Genomic DNA, 20,045 nt, shown 5'->3' on the forward strand with positions numbered 1-20,045 from the left:
GTAAAGCCATATTTTGGTTGCTATAACAACTTGATGTAGCTCTTGATGAGCTCTTCTTGCCTGGTGTTGCTTTTTTAAAAGTTAGGGTTGCTATGGCTACAAAATGCTGTTTTATTTTCAGCAAGCTTTTTTCTCTTTGTAATTTTGCTTTCAAAATCCATATGTGTATACACATGCTTCTATGTGACTTGCGTTTTCATGCCTTGCAAAGAGCACAGTGCAGTCAACCTAAGATCTACAACACCCCTAGAAGGAGAGGGCACTTCGTTGCTCTAGGTGCATAATATTATCCTTAAATTAAGCTCTATACTGTTGAGAGAACACAGATTAGATCCAATTTTTCCTCCTTCCAAATTATATAATTGTTTGATGATAGGGTTTCCCTTTTTCATAATTTATTTATCATGTTCTCTATATTTTCACCTGTTCTTGTTTCCAAAATATTTTTTCCTCTGCCCTGGATGAATCATTTGAACACGCACTATGACAGCATGTTTATCTTTGACATAATCATGTTTACATTGACATGTTCATGATCATGTTCTGTACACAGTTGATTAGAGAATTTTTATATTTCCTATAATAAGAACACTATTGCTAAGGTTTTCTTTCATTCAATTTTTTAAAACAAATTAAGATCTTTTTTCCTGTTATGAGCTCTGTCACAGTTATTTGTCTGAACATCTGCTAACCATTGGTCCATCCAGAGGATCAATGTTCAATAAAAGAAATGGTCAACCACATAGAAAACTGAGGGCTGTGTTTGTAGCTCAGGGGTGGAGTCATTGACTACCATATTCAAGTACTGGGTTATATCCCCAGCATCAAAAATCCAAACCAAACAAATATTAAACTGCTAGCAATAGAAAATATGAAAAAAAAGAAAATATGAAATACTTAAGTAACAAACTTTATAAAATTAAAAAATATATAACTATACAAATATGATTATTTTAATAATATACCAGCTCAATATGTCTAAATTTTTATCATTTTGATAGTAGACATTTTTAAATTGTTAGATGTAGTAAGGAGGCGACTAGTTTGTTCCCGGCTGCTTAGCCCCAAAATAATCACACAGAAACTGTATTAATTAAATCACTGCTTGGCCCATTAACTCTACCTTCTTATTGGCTAACTCTTACACATTAATTTAGCCCATTTCTATTAATCTGTGTATTGTCACATGGCTGTGGCTTACCAGCTAAACTTCTGGTGTCTGTCTCTGGCAGGGCTACTTGGCTTCTCTCTGACTTTACCTCCTTTCTCCCAGCATTCGGTTTAGTTTTTCCCACCTAGCTCTGTTCCCCTATAGCTCTGCTATAGGCCCAAAGCAGTTTCTTTATTAACCGATGATATTCACAGAGGGGGAATCCCACATCAGTTACATTATCTTTGCTGTCTTCTTTCATCTAGGAAATTCTGTGGCTCTTTTTCTCTCATATTGCACTTTGTACGAAGTGTATTTCAAGTGCCCAGCAGACAAGTACTTCTGCCATACAAAACACACCGAACTTTAGAGCTTGGTCAGAATGAGTCATTCAGCAACATTTTCTAGTTATTCCCCACTTTCTGGGTTACGGGGATTTTATGGAATTTTAAGACTACATGGAGGTTAGGGGTGCTGCCTTGTCACCTTGACACAAGATATAGTTGTCCGGGAAAAGGAACCTCCTTTGAGAAAATGCCTCCATCAGATTGCCTGTAAGCATTCTCTTGATTACTGATTGATCTGGAAAGGCCAGCCCACCCAAGACAGGAGCACTGCCACCCTAGTCAGGTGGTCCTGGGTAGTATAAAAAAGTAAACTGGTCAAGCCAGAGCGAACAATCCAGTAGGCAATTTCTCTCTATGGCCTCTGCTTCAGGTCCTTCCTCCAGGTTCCTGTCTTGAACTCTGACTCCAACTTCCCTTCATGATGGACTGTGGACCGAAAAGTACAAACACCTTTCTCCCCAAGTTACTCTTGGTGAATGTTTTATCACAGCAATGTAGATTTAACACATTTTGTATTGGGAGTCATCCTTGGCAGTGAGCAGGTCCCCAGAGGATGTAAGGAGTGATGAGAAAAGGATGAGCCAGTCATGATGGTTGGGAGAATCTTGTAGCCTGAGGAATTAGCAGCCAGCGTGCTTCTCTGCTCGTACAGAATTCAATTAGCAGGGATAGATTCATGTTGTTCCAAAACTTAGATCATACCACATGTATTTCACTTTCTCTTGCATATCTTTTAGTCATTATTGATAAACTGTGACAGAACAGAGTTATCTTTTATAGTCATTTTCCCTCAAGTTTAATCATCATTGATAAATAGTTATCTCTTATAATCATTTTTACTCATTAACCCCATAACCCAGTTTTTTAAGACTCTAGAGGCATATGACAACCTGTTCTCATGCTAGTAGCTTTTGTGGCTACACAGACACTAAACCAAAACAAAATCTCCAAGCCAGCCTGGGCAGATTGCCATGTCCTGAGCAGTGTGTTGTTAACTCTTAATGATCAGAGCACCCAAGAAAAGTCCTCAGGCCTAAGCTGCTGCAATTATTATTCAAATTCTGGCATAATACAATATTTACATTTTATATATTTATAAAATTTGCTTATATGTCTAATCCTGGCATTCTTTTGCTCCTTGGTCATATGATACCTCAGTGGCTCTGCATATGTTAATTTTTCTAAGAAATTGAGGAACTGGCATCTTATTCTTGTATTATATTTTTGCATCATTCTTTGCTCATCAGTATAATTCTCTTATATAGGGCAGAGGTAACTTTAGCTAATCTAACTCTGTCATTGTGTATGCCACATAATTGCCTGAATGTATAGTGGGAAGAGGCTGGCAAATCTAATCTGTGGTCAAGTCCTCTAGTCTATCGAATCTTGTTGACCTCATTAAGTTTACTTTGTTTTGATTGTCTTGTTCCTGAGTAAGTACAGAGACAGATGTTTCTAGAATGTCTCAGAGCCTCCTAGGGAAGAAGTACTGATGGCGGCCATCATTCCACTCAGCCTTGCTGGATCTTTGTCAAACAGCTGTGCTGGCTTTATGACTTTTGTCGTTCCCATCAGACATGGGCATGCCAGTTATGGGAGTCAGAGAGAGGAGAAAGACAAGTAAAAGGAGAGAGAAAATGCATGGGGCAAGGGAAGGGGAAAGGAGGAAACAGGAAGAGATGGAAGAAAAACATGTGCATTCTCTATTGACTAAGTCTTTTATGTGCTATTATGTGCTGTCAGTCAGTCTTGTTCTATTAAAATTAAAGCTGGAACAATAGTCACTGGGTCCTGTTTGCTGTGTGGCTAGTCCACTGATCTTTTCCCGCATTCCCAGGAAATGCATGAGACAGACCAAGCTCCCACATATATATTTATTGCATGAATTAGTGAAACTCCTTTTCTGATAAACTGTGTGATTGAATCTAAGACTAAAATAAATAAAATTGCCCTGGGAAAGGGAAATATCAAACTGTAAATAAATTTTTAGGGAGGCCAAGAAAAGAATGGCTAAAGATCTGAAATGAAGGATTTTGGGTAGAAGGTGATTTTTTTTTCCTCTCCCTCTATGCTGTTTTTCTTGCTGATTGAAGATTCTTGTCTATAAGTAGACAAATAGAAGCATATGAGTGATTGAAATCATTTTGGTCACACACTGCAGGTGACGAAGCCAAAATATCATTGAGGTGTCCAGACCTTTATCACACCGCGGTTTCTTCATCTCTTTCCTGCCTCTTCTCATTTGGAAGAAACCAAATCAAAGTGGCCCTCATGACTCTTCAGTCTGCTCAGCGAAGGAAGCTTCTGTTTTCTTTCTAACCGTGTGTCATTTTTTATCACTGTTATTTTAGAAAGAGCAGCTTATTTGGTAATTTTTAAAGCTGAGTCATTTTGCCTGGAATGTAGAAGTTTTGATGATCTAATGTGATTTCGAAAGGAGAGAAGGGTGTTGTAATTTGAGTGGACTCCTAAATCAAGTTGCAGATGGCGATGCGAATTGCGAATTAAGATGCTTGGTTGTGACAGCTCTTCACATTCCAGGAAATCCCACCTTGCCCCCACCGTTTGTCACAGTTCTCGTTAGAACCTCTCTTCAGCAGTGCAACACATTGCCTGGCATCTTACGTCCCTTTGGCCCATGTAAATTGGAATTGTGTTCAATGTATTTCACTTGCAGTGTTTAAAATGGGAGGTGATGTTTGGATCATTGTAACAGTTAGAGTTCCACGGTGCACGATCATTCCACGTCGCCTGAAGGGTTTGTTCATCTCAAATATGAAAATAGAACAGAGATGAGAACAATTTCATGTTTCTAGGACCGTATCATTTCTGTCTACACTGGCAAATGGAGCTATTGAGGTAACCCTCAAGGAGATTTGTTTACAGAGAACACTAGACTGCTGTTTGAAACAAATAAGCAGGTGGGAAGCCCTTAAAGTTATTCACTGTAACCTTGTGTTTGCCTTTAGGCTATGTGAGCTATTTAACACCTCAAAAAATAAACTGTGTCACTCTTGATATATTTTTGCATTATTTTTATTTTTTAGAGAATTGTAAAATAGTAATCCAGTCAGTTGTCGTTAATCCATCAGTAGATGTTAAATGCATGCTTAAAAGTTTGAGCAACATACTGTGACCAATTTATGTAGTCCTAGCCCTTGGGAAGTGGCAGCAGGAGACTCAGAAGTTCAAGGTTGTATTTGACTATGCAGAGTTTGATTCCATCTTGGGCTACAAAAAACCTTGTCTAAAATAAATACCAAAATTTTTAATAGAGTAGATTATATTAATGGTCATTTGCTTTTTTCTGAGCTATAACTTTTATAATATTGTTCTCAGGGCTGAAAATGCAGCTCAGTTACCGCGCCAGCACAGTCTGGAACCACGAGTCTCGTCGGCGGAGGGTGTCCAGGTTGAATGAAATCCACAGAGCACGAGGTTGAGTTGAAACAGCTGCTCGTTTATTGTTCTGCTGGGGCTAGCTTTTATACCATGGCACCAAATGGGGAGGGGGCTGCGAGGGACTGTCACCTGACCCAAGGAGGAACTCTCACCTGACCCCAGTAGGGGTCAAGGACTGATCACATGCACTCCACCTTCCCCTGTCCCTAGTAGGGACTGTCACCTGACCCCAGCAGGGATCAAGGAATAATCACGTGCACTCAAACTTCCTCATCCAACTCCAGGAGCAGAGGGAAGTTATGATTCTTTGCAGATAAGCACCTCAAATGGGGGCAGGGAAATATAACTCGGGGTAGCAATTCCCACACTCAGTGGTAGAACGCAGCCTTTGGTTTACAACCTTGTAACACACACTGTAGCATGCGGGGCTGGCTTGTTGGGGTATCTGTCCCGTCCGGTACCCCACAGTCGGCATTCCCCAAAGAGAAATCACACACAGGACTCCATAAGATTATAAAACTGTTTGGCCCATTAGGTCAGGCTACTTATTAGCTCTTATAGCACATATTACCCCATTATCCTTATCTACATTACCCACACGGCTCAGTACCTTTTCTAGATGGGCAGTTCACATGTTGCCTCTTCGGTGGTCTGGGCAGGAATGGCAGAGGGAGCTTCCTGCTTCCTAGCCTTCTCTTGTTCTCCTTGCCCCGCCTCTACTTCCTGTCTGGTTGACCTGCCTATACTTCCTGCCTGGCCAATCAGCATTTTATTAAAATACATAATTGACAGAATACAGATAATTCTCCCGCACCAACACACATGCACACACGCACACACACATCCACATGCACACATACACACACGTTTAATCCCTCTGAAGAAAAACCCTATCTTACAGACTTCCTTTAACACTAAGTCTGAAAGAATTGAGATGTGAGACTGTTAGCATATAAGGGCACTAGAAACATGAAATTTTAGAGATGGACAAATACTTTGATATGGACTAATTCAATTCTTTTCAAACTTCCGTATGGAAGGTTCTTTACTTAGAAGGCATACCCAGAGCTCAAAGCATAAAGTACAGATTGACCAAGGAAGAAGGAAGGAGAATGGAGAGCATGAGGCTGTGCCATCATCTCAGAATACCCAGAGTGGAGTTCCAAAGCCACAGTTTGTTACCCACATCTATTTGCTAATTAGGTACAAAGAGACCAAATTATTTGTTCAAGACAGGCAGCTCTTCTTAAAACCTGGATCGTTTTCCATTCATTCACTCGAGGAATGTGTGGACATCCTTCATGTCCCTTAGAAGTTCTTAGAACATAGGAAGACTCAGATCCAATGTGGGCCCCCATGGAAAGGTGGCTCCTTTTAGTCTAGGAGAACCTGGAAGTGCATTTGAGAGATAATTTCACAATATTGTTTAGCAACATGGTGCCGCAGAGTGACTTGAAAATGAAGGGGGGTGGAGGCCAGAGAATAATTTTTGAAAGAAGTGATGTGAGTTTGACTGTACCTCTGCTCCCCACTGTCTTTCATAATTTAACCATCCTCAGCTACAAACAAGTTTATATGGAATGGTATGGTAGAAAGAATACTGATTAAGAAATCAAATTTCATGTGTTAACCCTAACTCTACTTCCCTTCTAAGAGGTGGTGTATTTTATACCTGTGAGATGACAGTCATTGTGTCTGCACAGGATTAAGTCTGGCCCCTGCTTTATACCTACCACAGTGTTCTCCTATTGCCCATTTCCCACTAATGTCAGCTTGGCTTGATTTCTCAAGACTTCCCAACCTTGAAGGATTCCCTTTCAGAATTGCATCTCAAGCCGCTGTTTTCCATTAGAGATGATTCTCTTCTGCACCAAGGGACAAACCATTTTTGTTTTGGTTGCTTCATGCTTAAGCAATTTCGGGTGTTGGCTGAAATTTTTTAGGGAGTTTTATTTGTTTTGGCTTTCTTTTTTTTTCAGACAATGTCTTCCTATGTATATCAGGGAGGCCTTAAACCCAAGATCCTCCTGCCTAACCCTCGCTATGCTATGAGTACAGACATCTACTACTATGCGTACAGTTAGTTGCCTATTAACTATTTGAAATATTATTTTGTCTCATTTGTGAATCACTAATATCTGCAGATATTTTAGTTCTTCCTCCATTTGATCATGAACTGTTACAGGCCAAACCATGTCTGATTCCCAACCAAAGCACAGTTCTCGCTCAGAGATAACAGAGATGCGAGCCCTACCTAGGATTGCCTTCCATGGAGAAAGTATTTCTCATATCTGTGTTGTTTTTGTTTTGTATTATTTTTCCCTGAAAAGTATCTTAATAGTTTCTCTTGTTTTAATTTGTTTTCCTGTTGCTATGACAAAAATCCTCCTATAAAAGAAACTAAAGGGACAAAGGGTTTGTCTCAGTCACATTTCCAGGTCATAGTGCCACCACTACCGAGAAGTCTAGATAGTAGCTGGTCTCACTGCAACTAAGATCAGAGAGCAATAAAAATACCACATGTATGCTAGTGCTCGGCTCGCTTGCTCTTACAGAAGGCCTTGACTAGGGAATAGCGCCACCCACAGTGTGCAAATCTCCCCACCTCAATTTACATAATCAAGAAACTCCGCCACAGACACAGTCACAGGCTAACCTAATCTGGACAATCCTCTCTGAGATTGCTTTTCCAGATGATTCTAGACTGTGTCAAATAACAATGAAAAGGAACCATCATGCACCCGCCCCAACTGCATGGATCACTAACACAAAGATGGACTTTAAGGATTTAAAAAATGGAAGTGTGGTAGTCCACATGATAACTCTAAGACCTGTATAAATTGCTGCTCTGAGACTTTGGTTTACAGCCATCATCTGTCTTTGGGTGTAAGGTACCTTGAGTTGTAGAAATTCACAGGAAGTTCGTTCATAACCTTTTTCACTTTCTTCTGGTTACCATAGTGGGGAATGCTCAAAGCAAACGTGAAGTAAAGGTTTCAAGCCATGCCCTGTAAGGTACTAGTGACATCTTGCCTTTGTGTTTGGTATAAAGTCACCTGAAGGCAATTAGCTGCAAATCAGCCTTACTATTAAAGGGTGAATCTGAGGCAGGGAAAGTTTCTGAATGAAAGAAAATATTAAAGACCCATGTATGATTCAACAATGAAAATCAAATATGTGTTTGGTGGTTTGTGTGGAAAAAAAAGTTAAGCAGTCTTTGAGAAACAATCTAGAGCGGGTTGCTCTGCTGCTGCGAAGCTTGTTCTTCTGCCATCTTTTCTTCAGTAAGTAATTCTAAGGAAGTGGAGTTTTGGGTGCAGGTGTTTGTTTTGGTTTTTTTGGCATAGCTTCAGTTCATGGGACGTGATTATTCCAGGAAGACTATGACCTGAAGAGAGTGGTTGAGACTCAACCACTGGAGCTTAACTACAGATTGGAAGGACAGGCTGTGGTAGGCTACAGTGCCACTTGGCTGAGGGCCCATTTTTTAAAATTATTTATTTATTTTTGTTTCATGTGCATTGGCGTTTTGCTTGCATGCAGGTCTGCGTGAGGGCATCAGATCTTGGAGTTACAGATAGCTGAGAGCTGCCATGTTGGTGCTGGGAATTTGAACCCAGGTCCTCTAGAAGAGCAGTCAGTGCTCTCAACTGCAGAGCCATTTCTTGCTCTACATCCCCTGAGGGCTCATTTTTTTCCCATTGTTGCTCATCACCCTGTTGTCACTGAATAGGTCCAGATCTGAAAGGTGCAGATTTTCAGCCCTCTGAGGACCGTTGTAGGTGTCATAATCCTCTATGTATTTTTCCAACAGTCCTAAAACTGATGGGAAATCACCTTACAGTAGGTTTCCTATAAGATCAATGTGGCCTTTAAATAAGTATATTCCAGTGGTACGATCTCAAGTGAAATACATAGTAGGAGTTTCTGCTTCATTAAGTTGGTGCTGACGCATGCAATGCATAAGAAGAGAGGGAGTTAACTTCTTTAATTGTCCTTAAGGAAGTCTGAGCTAGAACAGGGATCAGCAAAACTTTTCTGCAAAACCAGACAGTAGATATTTCAGACTTGATGAACTAACAGACCAAATTGCAAATACTTATAAGTACTTAAGCAGTTGAGGTAAACGACTGCCTTTGACCTGTTTGCCTGGAGGCACTGGGCTGTCACTGGAGACAGGGCAAGTTTGACAGTGCTTAGTTGGTCACCCCCACAGGTCATCTCCCTAGCTCTGATTCACAAGTCCTGTCCCTCTGGTTCTCCCCCACACCTCCTGTGTGGTAAATAACACTTCCCTTACAGTCAGCAGATGCTGTTCCAGTGGCCCCGAGCCAGCTGGATCCCTGCTGCTGCCCATGAGGGAGATGGAAGAGAGATGAATTCCTAAAACCCAGTGTTGATCTATGAACTGAATTTTTCACTGTGGAAGCAATATCTGCACTATATGTGGGTTGTAGTATTTCTGTTGGGGAGAATGGAGGTGGGATTTCTTTTTAAATACAAATAACTGCTTCAGGATTTAAAAAACCCTTAGGAATCAATCTGTTTAATAAATGTCTCCATTGTTTCTTTTTATTGATGGTGTTCGGTGATCGAAACATGGTTGGTCTTGTTTCTTTTTCTAAGTACCATATTTTTTTACAGGAAAGGATAAATAAATTCAAACATCTAAAAATATTTTACTGAGAACATATTTCATTTTGAGCGATACAGAATTTACCTCCATGCCCTACTTATGATCCATTAAATACATTTTAATGCCAGGTTTAGAATGGCTTAGCTCAAATATTTTGACACCTAAGAAACAATAAAAATTTTTATCTCTCTGCATTCTGTGTTTTTCTCAAAGAGGTCGTTTTACTCATGTGTTGGGGAAATACCCAGCTAAAAGCACAAGAGGTTGAACTTTAGTTCGAGAGACTATTTCACAAACTCTACCAGAGAAGAGGACTCCCATTCTAGGAGCTCTTGTTCATTGTTTTGGGATCCCTACAATAATCCTGGGAATAGTCACAGGTCAGGAACTGGGTATCTGTAGAACATATCAACTAATCCTCCCCATTCAAGTGCTTTAGAATGAAGCACAATAGCTAAAAAGAAGGATGTGGGATATGGAAAAGGGAGCCATCCCCAGAGCCCATAGCTGCGCATCAAAGAAAAACGATCACTGTGGCCAACGTCATGATCACAGCATGCTCTCCTGCACAGCATCTACCGGCCTCACAGCATGCCTTTTACACAGCATCTACCGGCGTTTATTCCAAGCATTTTCCATGCATTAACTCAGTTTAGTACTAGGAATTCTGAAGAGAGATTTCTTTTCACTAGTGGTTTGTCCCTTGGCTCCATTGCTTCTGGGTCTCTGTAGGTTGATGCAGAATATAGCGGGGCTTGCCATGGAATGACATAGTTCACTTCATGGGGAACAAAAGCAACAGGAAGAGTGGGAAGGATCTGGAACAAGTTATAGCTGCCAAAGAAATACAACCACATACACACACAATGCATAGTGGCCTCCTTCCTCGAAATAAAGTCCATATATGAGTTGCCATCGCTTCCCATGATGTCATTAAATTATTAATCCATGAGTAGATTAATACATAGGCTAGGTCCAAGCTCTCAGAATCCTTTCACACCAAGCCTTTGACAAATGAGCCTTTTGGGCAGGAACACTTCTTATCTGACCTATAAAACAGGCTCAGCTCTCAGGCAAAGGAACTGGAGCATAGGAGTTCAGACCTCCCATGACGTAGAGTTTTAGATTTATCGCCACTGAACACGCCAAGCAAAGGTGTGGCATTATCTGCCCAGCACTACTTGGCCATTTTTGTTTTGCTTTGTTGTGCTTTTTGAGACAGGATCTATTATGTAATGTCAGCTGTCCTGAAACTCGCTATGTAGCCCTGCCTCACACTCACAGATGACACCATGTCCCAAGTGCTAGGGTTAAAGTAGTGGAGCGCTATGCCCCACCTCTGTCAGCGTGTTTTTGACTGAGCAGCCCACCCTTGTATAAAATACCACTTCTAAGTTGAACCTAGAATGTAGCCTCATGGTCCCCTTTGGTCCCACATATCATGTTCCTCATTACAGTCTAGTGGGAAACTTAAACATTTTAGATCCTAATCCATACCTGGTGTTTGGTCATTTACAATCATGTGGAAAATTAGAGAAATGGGGTTTGGAGTAGTGGTGATAAGAATCATAGGAGAAATGATGCCGAGAAGAATTGATTAGTTACCTGACTAATAGACAGACTTGGGAACCCTCCATAACTCTTTGAGGCTTCAATAAATTTTGCAGCCTAGTAAGTGGGCCCGTGAACATGCACCGTCTTACGAACCCCTGACAAATGCCCAGATTACAGCCTGAAAGCATTTTGAACTTGATGGGGACTCCCCACATCCTATCTGGTGAAAGACAGATTAGGAAAAATCCTCTGACAGTCAAGAGACCGGGCCTTTAAGAGTCCTTGCCCAATCACAAAGAGGAAAAAGTAAGGCACTTTACTGAAGTCCAATCAAATCAATCAAACCAAAGGCTTTGGTTATGTAATGGGAGGTGGGAGGTGCGGCTGGCTTGTCTTTCACACAGAGGTTTCCTGGGGTACTAGTGTTAATAAGCGAATTTGTGTTTTCTACTGATGATTGCATTATCATCTCAGACGGGACAGCAAAAGCCCTCAGAGCTTGGAGAAAGAAAGTCGGTTACATATTCTCACCAATCAAGCTCGAAATGATTTCAGAGATAATGGGTCATTTGCCATTTGCTATGAGGTCTGCCCTGAGCTCCTAAAGCTTGTTGAAGGACATGCTCAAGTGGACCATTTCCTCTTTCCTCCTTGATATTGCCAAGGAGGGGGAAGAGGTGCTTTGGCAGCTACTAAGATATTACGAAGGACGCCAGTATTCTCTGGGTTTGCTTTCTGCCCGTGTGATCTGTCTTTTGAGGAAGGTTTCAAATTCAAGCTTACTACGTCAGACTAGTTGAAGTTTTGTCCTGGTTTTTGGAAATTAACAAAACAGTAGAATATTTTTGTGAGTTATGCTTATTAGATGCTCTTTTTTTCCCCTCCAGCTTTGACATAAAATACTTTTCATTTGATTCGTATGGATTGGATTGTTGCGGTTAACTTGAACAATTGGAGAAATTTGTCTTGTAAATTTAAACAAAATGTCTGCAGAACACCCTAACCATTTCTATAGGAATGAACTGAAGGTTGTAGAAAATAAAAAATAATACAAATAATCTGGGGGGGAGGGGATTCAAACATTCACACCCAATCTGGCTTTAAAAGTAAAAATAAATATTTTTTAAAGCATCTATACCCATTTAGTTCACACTTCACCTTAGGAATTAAAGGCACAGTGACATAGACCACCTCTTTCTGCTTTTCTTAGAAGCACGAACAGGAAATCTCATTGTCACCCTGCCCAGATTCTAGTGTAGTTTTAAAAAATAGAAGGAATAATGATGATGCCCCCTTCAACTTCCTTTCTTTGAACCATCTGTTTTTCAGGCCCTCATTTCTTAAGCCAGGGTTGCCCAAATCATCTGTGACTTTAATTTTAGCTGTTTCACATAGTTTAGGCATCTTATGTGCCAAGGCCTGATTTACGTGTGCCTCGGCTAACCCTTCGCCTGACTCCATGATCTAAGCGGTAGTTGTATTTGTTGCTTTTCTTCTGCTATGGTAAAATAACCCAGACAAAAACAACTTGAAGAGGGAGGGACATATTTTAGCCCACAGTTGGAGAATGTAGCCAATCCTGTTGGAGAAGCCTTAGTGGCAGGAGCTTGAGTCCACCAGTCTGCTTCTGCAGTCAGGGAGCAGAAGATGGGAGCTGCCATTCTCTCCCTTTCTCCTTTTATTCAGCACAGGATCCCCGCCCATGGAATGGTACTGCCTGCCTTTAAGGGGCTCACCCTCCTCTCAGGCATGCTCAGAGGCGCCTTTCCTAGGCCATTCTAGGCACTGTCAAGACAACTGAAACCATCTCACTAGTATTTCCCTGAGATGACCCAGGAGAAAGGAGGAAGCAAAGTCAAGTCTCCAGAGTGTCTCAAGGCTGCATTGTGAGCAATGCATTAGAGAGACTGGATCCAGTCTCTTCTCCGTGTCAGCTATCACATACAAAGGTGAACCCAATGTCCTCGTGGGAGACGTTCTGGATCAGAGATTAGAACTGCATCCAGTTCCAGAGCTTCTCCTCTTGCCAACTATGCTGATTGGTTTCCAACGTTTCTTCAGTAGGATTGAAATTCTACTGTGAGCGTCCACTGTAACAAGATGCATTCATTGTTCCTGAAAAATTGGTCAGAGTCTTCAGGTAAATGACTGCATTTGGAGAGCTAGTTGAGACCAAAGATGCCCAGAGGCTAACAGTTTAGAGATTCTCAAGCTTAGCCTCAGGACCCGTGTTACAGTTCGGAAATATTTGAAAGATAACAAGATCTTGTAATTTTATGGTTATCCCTTTGTTATGCCCATGAATGCCCAGGCCTCTGTCTTTCTTTTATGTAATTATATACATTGTTTTGTGATGGAAATTGGAAATTAGAGGGGCATGAAAATAGCCTGAGCAGAGGGATGCAGGACTGGCCACGTAAGTCCCCAAGGCTGTATTGTATTGTTGGTGAGTGTCTTTCCCTTCAAGGAAAAATAGAAACCTGTCTTTGAGATAAAGAAAAATTCAAGCCACCTTCTTTTGTTTTTTTAATCAACTGACTCAGAGTATTGTTGCTGTCAATCTGATCTATAAGTCTGAAGATTTTTATTCCTGCTCTCGAATATTATTAATTTGATCTGCTGCTTCGAGATTTCTCGGTGCCTGTGGAATTTGATTTGGCTCTGAAGATGAGTCAATGAATAATTCTCACCTTTGGTGTTTCTTTTGTCTTAAATTTTATTTTGTTTGAATATTTTAGCAAATCAAACCCAATAGAGAAAATGAACACTAGAACCTGTCCAGGTGGACTTAGCCCAGGAATAGAAAGATGCTTTGTCATTCGAAAAGCAATCATTATATTCCAACCTAATAACAGACTGAGAAAGAAACCTGCAGTACCATCTCTATAGGTATAAAAACATCAAGACCTCACTGGGTCTTTCAAAAAAAATCTAACATCTAACTATGTCCAAAACCAACAAAACTTTCATCAAACTGAAGAAGGGCAACTTGATTGTATGAATCAGTTGGGCTGCCGTTGGATCAGTGGGTGTTTGAAGCAACAGAAATTTGTTGTCTCACAGTTCTGGAAGCCAAGAGTCCAAGGTCAAGGTGTAGACAGCTGGCTATCTTCCTTCCCTGGCTGGCAGATGGCCTCCTTTGCTCTGCACCTTTGCATGGCCTGCGTGCCTCTCTCATAGGGATGTCTAGGCAGATTTTTCTCCTTTCTTTCTTCTCCTTTCCAGAGCTAGGACTCAGCCCAGACTACATGTGTTTTAAGCAAGGACTACACCTCTAAGCCAAATGCCCAGACGTCCTTTTACTTCTACAGTTTGAGAAAGGGTTTTACTTACCCAGACTGGACTTAAACTCACTCTGCATCCCAGCCTTGAACTTGTGATCCTTCTGCCTCAACCTCCCAAGAATTTGCTGGCAATACAGGCTCTGTAGTGCCACCAAGCTCAGCTGACTCATCCTGTTTAAGGAAGTCAGCCCTATCAGGTCAGCGCCGACTCCTAACCTTTAATACTTAGTTACCCCTTGTAATATTGTCGTGTTGGTGGTTAGAGCTTCAACATATTTTAGTGTTTTTATATTTCTTAAGTTTTGGTAACTATGTCTCTTTGTTGAAAAACAGTTGAAATTTAAATGAAACTCAATATTAGCCATGGATCGCTAACTTCAATTTGGACTTTTGACTTCCTTCCTTACATAAGAATTTAAGGTTAACCAAAATGTTTAAAATATGACTTGACTTAGCTAGATATGTTTCCTCTCTTTTCTTCTTTTTTTTGTTTCTTCCTTTGTTTATGTTCCCTACTATCAGAGGAAAGCCAAATGTCCTATCAGCCCAAAAGATAAATCAGTACTTTGAGTTGAAATGCACCTTTATAGAAAATATTTTTTTTTAAAAATTCAATGGGCAGAAGTGGTAGTAACGCGAGGCTTTCATCCCAGCCTTGGGAGGCAGAGGAAGGCAGAACTCCAGGCCCCACTCCAGCCAGGGCGACTAAGTGAGACCTTGATTCAAAGGAAAGAAAACAAAGAAAATGATCATGGAAGTGAAATATTTTGTTCATATCTGAGATTAATCAGCAAACTGTAGGTTATAGATAAGATCTTTGCATATGCCCTATTTGACTTAGACTCTTTATTAACAGTAAAACTTATTTCCTTCATGGAGACATAAATAGAGAATCTGGTCAGTAACAACAGTCTTTAATCTCAAGCTGATTCACATTGCAAAGCCAATCAGTTGTTTTAGGGGATGTGATTGCTTGCATTTTACATCTTAAAAGGGCAAGATTTAGAGATAATTTAAATTTTATTAATATAACTAAAATTCGGTTTGCCGTTGCTAGAAAATGTATCCTTTAAGCCAAGACTGATGCACAAGGGTTTGAGCCATAATATTAGCTTTGTAAATGGCAAGGACAATTACTCAATGTCTCTCAGTTAAAAATGCCAAAACAACACCTCACATCAACAAAGTTATTTCGCAGATACTTCTATATGAATATTTACAAGTATCTCCACCCTGAAGAGGTAAAACAGATCACACTGGCATTTGTATATTATAGGTTCATCATAAAGCTATATGAAGATGAAGAAAGATGGTCTCTATCAAAAAATATATTCTACTAAGCATACCGTAACTGAAGCAAGTCCATGTTTATAAACAAGCTTTTCATAATTGATGACCCACTATGGTGGCTTAACTGGCCTTAGCTCACATTCCTTTTCATTTGTATGATAGGTCTAGCTTTTAGGATGGCAGTGACTGTAGACTTGCTCATGGAGCATAGACAGATACAGAGCGTTTTATGGCAGGCCATGAGAGCAGGCAGGGACGAACATATCATGAGCTGTTGTTGTTCAAGTTCACTCTCAGAAAGACTCAGATATTCTTTGCCTATTCACGCACATTTTCACTCCGCTCTGTGGAATTAACCCTGATCTTTCCATCTTCAAAACGGTGTCCAGTCAGAGTCAGTTTAGTGATTTGCTTTGTTTTGCTCCCTTGCCTGCCTATGCCTCCCAAACATGGGAACTAAAGGTGTGTGCAACCATGCCTACTCATTTTCTGTTGTTCTTGTGGCTTCTTTCTGCTTTACAAACACACACTGGACAGTGATCCACGCTGATGTTCAGAGATTCAGAGATTTACTAGAGTAGCGTAGGAAAACCCAGACACCATAGCTTTTCCTAAGTCAGCATGAAGTGTCAGGAAAGGGACGTCTTAGTGTCGTCAGTGGCACATTTATCATTAAGTTATAGCACTCCACTTTGTAATTGCTAGTCATCTGGGTTTCTGTTCTATCGTGAGAGAGTCGGAACCATGGAATAAGAGGAAAGTGTGCTGACCAGTGCACACTGGCCTGCTAGGGCCATTCTTTATATGCAATGATCCAAATGTGTCACTAAAAATCTGTGGTGTGAGGATAGAGCCTTCAGCTCCTGTTAAAGCTGTGGTAGAAGGCAGCTGGCTGATTAAGTTTTCTGTTCTGTAGTCTTCTGCTGATTTTATTGAAGTACCTACAGTCTTGTTCTCAGTCCTAATAAACAGAATTCAGCCCCTGTGCATTGACTACCAATGCTTTCTCATCTCTGTCCAAATCTTCTTAGCACCCAGTTCTTTTCAGCACACACCCAAATCTTTGTATCTAGACTAATTCTTTTCACCTTTTATTTCCTAGAAAAATGTTCTCAGGTCTCCAAAAACCACATTTTTTTTCCTGAAAGAACTATACGATAATTATGTTTCTCTTTAAACTTGATTTGGGGCACACTTTTGAGCATAAAGATGGTCTTCACACCATCATTCAAAAATGTGAAAAATAGGAAAAAAACTGAGTAAATGAAATGATTGTATTATGATACTGCTTTATTATAGACAATTATGCAGCCTTTAAACATATGTCTTAAAGCACAGATAATTAAAATCTGAATTCCTATAGCATGAAAAGCATAATGTAGCTGTGATCAAATACTTTAAAATATTGATTAAAAGTAAAATATGTGCAAAATGAGGTTGAGAGACAGCTGGATGGTTAAAAACAACTGTTGCGTTTGTAGATGGTCCAAATTTGTTTCCCAAATTCTTATTGGGTTATGCAAAATCACCTGTGACTCCAGTTCTAGGGATCTATCCAGTGCCCTCTTCTGGCCTCCACAGGCATCTGCACCCCTGCAATGTACATACAGACAAGCAGGCACACACACACACACACGCACACACACACACACACGCACACACACACACACACAAATAAATAAATAAATAAATAAACAAATAAAATTTTAAAATTATAGTATATATGTACATGCATAACAAAAAAAATAAAACAGTGAATTTTACCAGAATAAAATCCATGGAGCAAGGTATAGTGACTCACATCTGTAATCCAGAATTTAGGAGGCTGAAGTAGAAAGAGTTCTACAAATTCAAGGCCAGCCTGGGTTACTTAGTATCTTTCAGGACAACCTAGGCTATAGAGTATAATCTTTTCTCCAAAGGAACAATTAGTAGTATGGCAAGACAAATCAGTCAAAGCGCTTGTTGCCCAAACATCAGGACCTGAGTTTGATTTGCAGAAACTACATTAATAACAAAAATTCCTAGATTTTGTGGTATACTTGTAATTCCATCTCTGGAGAAGTAGAGACAGAGAGATCCCTGGCACATGCTGGCCAGGTAGCCTAGACTAAAGCCAGGGGCTCCAAACCAATCAGAGACCCCGTCTCAAAAAGCAAAATAGATGGTTACTGAGGACCAGATCCAAGGTTGACTTCTGACTTTCATGCACTCAGATATTTACATGCATGTATATCTACGCATTACCGAGCATGCATATTCACACACATTTAAAATAAGAAAAACTAATGAATCAGTGATAATACCATATTGAGCTTACATTTTCTTCATTGTTTCCAATTTTTCTAAACAAATGTTTCCTTTCTCATGCACAGACCTGCACATGGCATTCCAGACAAGATAGGACAAACATGGAGTATGTAAGTCAAAGACTTGCACATGGCATTCCAGAGGACACACATGTAGTATGTGGGCCATAGACCTGCACATGGCATTCCAGATGAGAGGACACACATGGAGTATCTGGGTGATATCCCTGTTTTATTTGTGCATTGCTTCATTTTAAAAATCGGAATTTGAGCTGAATGGTGGTGAAATACACCTTTAATCCCAGCACTTGGGAGGCAGAGGCAGGTGGATCTCTGTGAGTACAAGGCCAGAATGATCTAGAGAGAGAGGAGAGAGAGAGAGAGAGAGAGAGAGAGAGAGAGAGAGAGAGAGAGAGAGACTTAGTTCAAGGATAGCCAGGGCTACACAGAGAAACCCTGTCTCAAAAAAAATCAAAACATGAATTAAACATTTTATAATTTGAATTACCCATAGATGATGCATTTGGACTAAGGTCTCTTTTTATTTTATAGTTTTTTTTCTCTTTTCTATTGTATTTGTCTTCTATGTTAATTTAATAGAGTGGGGAGTGGTTGGTTATCTCTTAGAGGAATATAATATGTGCTGGGTACATTACATCTTAGAAAAAAAGGAAGAAGTCACTTAACAACATGTCAATTTTGGGCTGGCAGGATGATTCAGTTGGTATGGAAGCTTGCCCTATGTCTAACATCCTGACATTATGTCCCAGGACCCACAGACCCATATGGCAGAAGGAGAGAACAGACTCCCAAAAGTTATTCTCTGACCTCCACATATGCAACATGGTACACAACCCCCACCCACACTCATGTGCCTACGCTCACACACACAAGTTATTAAGTATAATTTTAAAACTTTAAAAATAGTAAGTGAGTGAGACTAGATCTAATGAAAAGAAGAAACAGTGACCAGTGTCAGAGAAGATGTTTTAAAGGGGGGAAATTTGTTGTTCCTTAAAAAGTTGAATGTAAGTTTATCATATTACCTGACAGTACCACTCCTGGACATGTGTCTAAAGAAGATGGAAACATGTCTCCACTGAGCAGGAAATATAGAACAGAAATATTCATATTGACAAAGATGTGGAAATCAATATTTATCAAGGGATACAAGAATTTAAAATGTGGTATATTCATTCAGTTGAATATACATGGGTAAGAGGAAGTAATGACTCAGAGATGCATGCAGTTACAGAGATGAGTCTCGGAAGATGCTAAGGGCAAGAGGCGGATAGGAAAGACTGAAGCGTCTCTCATTCACTTTATGTCCAGAGAGTCTAATCGAGGCATGGACAGGGGCTTAAATTCCCAGCAGTTTGGAGCTGCAAGTAGTCAGACAAGACCTCTAAAATGAAAGAAATATTCTAAAACTAAATTTGTGATGATTGCATGCCTTTAAATTCACTAAAACCACCACTCATTCATGCATTTAAAATGGGCGAATTTATGGTATGTAAATTACCTATTAATAAAACTGTCAAAAATTTGAAAAGAATATTTTCTTGGAGACTCGGCCTGATGAAAAGCTGTCTGTCACTTACTCTATATTCCTATTATTTTCTTTGGAAACTGTTTGAAAACTTGCTTGACACTCATGCCGAACAAACAGTCATCAGTTTATTTTAACTGTAGCAAAGACAATATTGCAGAAGTCAACTACTACTTCTTATTTTCCAATCTGCATGCTTCCTGTGGGACCAAGGGGCCATTTCATGGTGTGTGTAACAGAAATGTTCGCTCCAGTGGGATGTCTTGGTCGCCACTCATTATGACTGTCACAGAGCAACAAGATACCTGGATGACTGTTACTCATTCTTCTCTGAGGTTTTGCAATTAAAAAATAATCAACCTTGAGCACAAGTATGAAACATATGATTTTGTTTAAGAAAGCATTTGCCATCCCTGTGATTAGGAGCACTTATGATATTATGATAGGACCAATTCCTGGATAATATATTCAAGAAAACACACACACACACACACACACACACACACACATATGGAGAGAAAGAG

The 20,045-nt window shown here is 40.1% G+C and overlaps 1 protein-coding gene across 2 annotated transcripts in view; it reads left to right on the forward strand.

The window, feature by feature from the left end:
• Prkg1 (protein kinase cGMP-dependent 1) overlaps window positions 1–20,045 on the forward strand; it is a 1,163,909-nt gene that overhangs the window by 569,967 nt on the left and 573,897 nt on the right. The window lies entirely within an intron of this gene.

The sequence above is a fragment of the Myodes glareolus genome, chromosome 7 (genome assembly GCF_982192425.1).
Source record: "Myodes glareolus chromosome 7, mMyoGla1.1, whole genome shotgun sequence".
Classification (NCBI taxonomy): Eukaryota; Metazoa; Chordata; class Mammalia; order Rodentia; family Cricetidae; genus Myodes; species Myodes glareolus.